Here is a 3140-nt window from a genome sequence, read left to right on the forward strand (position 1 = left end):
TCAGATTTAAAATGATGTGCATTTACCTCATCCCCCATGCGGTTATTGAAAGTAACCCTGGGGATAGGTTCACTCCCATTTGAGGAACCCTGCCCTAAAAGATACCAATCTTAAATCAAATTGTTGTCTCTGATCCTAAGTTCTCACACCACTAACAGTTCAGGAACATATTGCTCTTTGTTTAAGAAATGTTGTTTTGGCTGCATTTGTTTTTTCTTCTTAATTTTTTCAATCAGCCAATGCAGGAGTTGATTTGTTACACAAGCCAAAGACAGCATAGTATTTAAACATTAGAAATAACTTTCTATCCCTGAGGCCATAAACAAGGGAACTTAGACATCTCGGGGCAAGAGTAAACAGTATGTAATCTGTGTATCTTACATTAATGAATAAAAGCAGATCAATCTGCATAATAGCAGCTTCAACAAAAGGACACCAAAACCGAGTAAGGCAGAGAATGAGCTGAAAACCATGAAGGAGTACCGTTCTGAGTCCCTTCCCTGAGGATTTCTTAGTCTCTCCTGATGCTCTCCTGGCTGCTTTTGTGATTTGAACATAACAGAACACAATGATGACAAGCATGATTAAAAAGTATATCTGATTAATAGCTGATACCACATGTCCGTGCCATCTGTGAATCATGAACATTTCAGACGTGCACACCGTATACCCCGTGTTGATGGCAGGCATGGTGGCCCAGTAGATGGAGAGAGAGATGCTAATGGGTACGGAGCTGATAGTGGTGATAATCAGAATGCAGTGTAGAGCGTTGCGCTGACTGCATAAGGCCCCGTGCTGCATAGGCATGCAGATGGCCACATAACGCTCCAGCGTCATCAATGTCAGTGTTAAAGGGAAGGCAAACGTGTACACAGACACCACTGTGATGATGAGAATACAGATCTGTATTTCAATGACAATTCTAAAGAAGGACAGGATTAGCAGAACATTGGTCAGCACCAGGTACAGGCTGTCTGACATCAGGGTATAGGCGAAGAAGATATAACGCATGCTTCTACGAAAGACATCCTTCTTGAAAAAGCTTGTCAGGAGCAGACAGTTGATGTACAGAAAAAATGCAACCAGAACCTGAACCACGATGACTCTATTGTCTATCTTTCGAGTTGAAAAAGGAGCACCATTCGATTGTGTTGAATTGTTATACTTATAAGCCATGAAAACATATATGTCTATAATGTGTATTTGTATACATAGATGTTGTATGCAAAAATACATTCATGCACCATTACCTAAACTTCCTTTTTGTACATGTACTCAAATTGAGGAATTGAGGAAATATCAAGATGTTTGCGAGACAATCTACTTGAAGTTACATGTTGGAATGCCCGGATGACGTCGTGGCTCAGGGTATTCTGCAAAAGCAACACAGTTCCAGGAAAGAATGTAACCAAGGACTTGCCTTCTTTCATGAACACCTAGTGTCCTGAGAGGACACCATGCATGGCGATATTTAAGTACAACGTTACGCAATGAAACCATGAACCATCCATCCGATGAGGTCATGCAAGCTTCTCCCAATGCATCTCATTTGCTATCTAAATTTAGATTATTTAGCTTTTGACAATTAGAGTCGTTAGTAGTATTCGTATTTTTTACCTGTGTTGTTAAATTATTCCAATTTAATGTAGTAGTAGTATTTATGTTTAAACTGTTCACTTACAGACAGATGCAAACTATGTATGAGTTTGATGTATGAAGAGTAAAGAATTTAATTAAAATGTCCACATTTCTCTTACTTTTCTTTCTATATTGTATCTCTTAAAGAAGGGTGCTTTAAACAGTTTTCTTATTTAATACATTTTATGGACATACTATATACATAATTATGACTCTTGAACTTTGGGTTGTATCTTCATTGTTGAATGCACTTATTTGAATTATCTTTGGATTTAAACTAAATAGAAGTTATGTAATTTATAGATGTTTCCATGCCGTCAATCAATGTTTACCATACAAATGATTAACTTATTTGACTCTGATTAGATTAATGATTACCTAACTGTACAAAAGAAATTCAGACACACAAAGTACACAGTGCTTATATTATATATATATATATTATATATATTATATATTATATTTAATATAATATAATATATATATAAATATTATTATTTTTTATACACATATATAAACATACATTTGCACACAAACATACACAAGAATTTGTATTTTTGATTTTGTTGGGTTGGAATGAGAGGTTATTCACCTTATTCAAATAAGTTAATGATGTTAACAGTTTAGCACCATCGCTGAGGTTATAATGAGTCCCAGATGAAGCACTTAATGATGACATTCTGCCTTGTGTGTTTCCAATGTTTTTCAATAACTATGTCAACAATAACAACAAATTGCCCAATGTGGGATAAAGCTGTACAAAACATTGTTCCCATATTGAGAACTCGCTCACAGGATCTATTAGTGGGACCCAAGTGTGCAAATAATTATTACTACTGAGACATCAGTTACATCAGTCTATTAGCAAGCACTAATATGTTGTTGCTCTGAAGTTTTTAAACACTTTACATTAACCTTCTATACTTTTCCTATTTGTTAATTCAGAATCCTATTTTTCATTTTACATAACATCTAAAATATAGATTAGAATTATTAGTTTAATTAGCTCAGTCGTATAGCGTATCCCCTATTTAAGTTTTGAATCAATCAAATCCCCTATTGTTGTCATGTTAAGTTCAAAAACGCTCACATACGTGGCTGTGTTCTGGACTATTCTGTATTATTATTATACTGTGCATTATGCCATTCATATTGCAACACTTTTGCGCTGCTGTTTAATTTACAAACACAGCGAGTGGCGGGAAAGAATTATCGTTTATTTTCTCTATATATTAGTGTATTATAATATTTCAGTAATATTAAATCATCATACAATAATGAAACATACGGTTCAGATTAATTTATGTTTATTTTGTATTTTTTTGATGGTACATGAGACATTTCCATAGGCCCACCAATCAGGAGCACAAGCACACACACACACACACACACACACACACACACACACACACACTTTATATTTATATTATTTATATATTTTGATAAATGTTTCTTGTATTTTCATTGTTGAATCCCCACAAATAAAATAAATTAAAAGGTTT

The 3140-nt window shown here is 34.6% G+C and overlaps 1 pseudogene across 1 annotated transcript; it reads right to left on the bottom strand.

Moving 5' to 3' along the window:
* Positions 1-228: 228 nt before the first annotated feature.
* On the bottom strand, positions 229-1011 carry LOC311342472 (odorant receptor 131-2 pseudogene; annotated as a pseudogene). The gene has a single exon. The product of its transcript is annotated as an odorant receptor 131-2 pseudogene (transcript).
* Between the last annotated feature and the right edge of the window lie 2129 nt (positions 1012-3140).

This window comes from Micromesistius poutassou (assembly GCF_964030765.1).
Source record: "Micromesistius poutassou genome assembly, chromosome: 4".
NCBI lineage: Eukaryota > Metazoa > Chordata > Actinopteri > Gadiformes > Gadidae > Micromesistius > Micromesistius poutassou.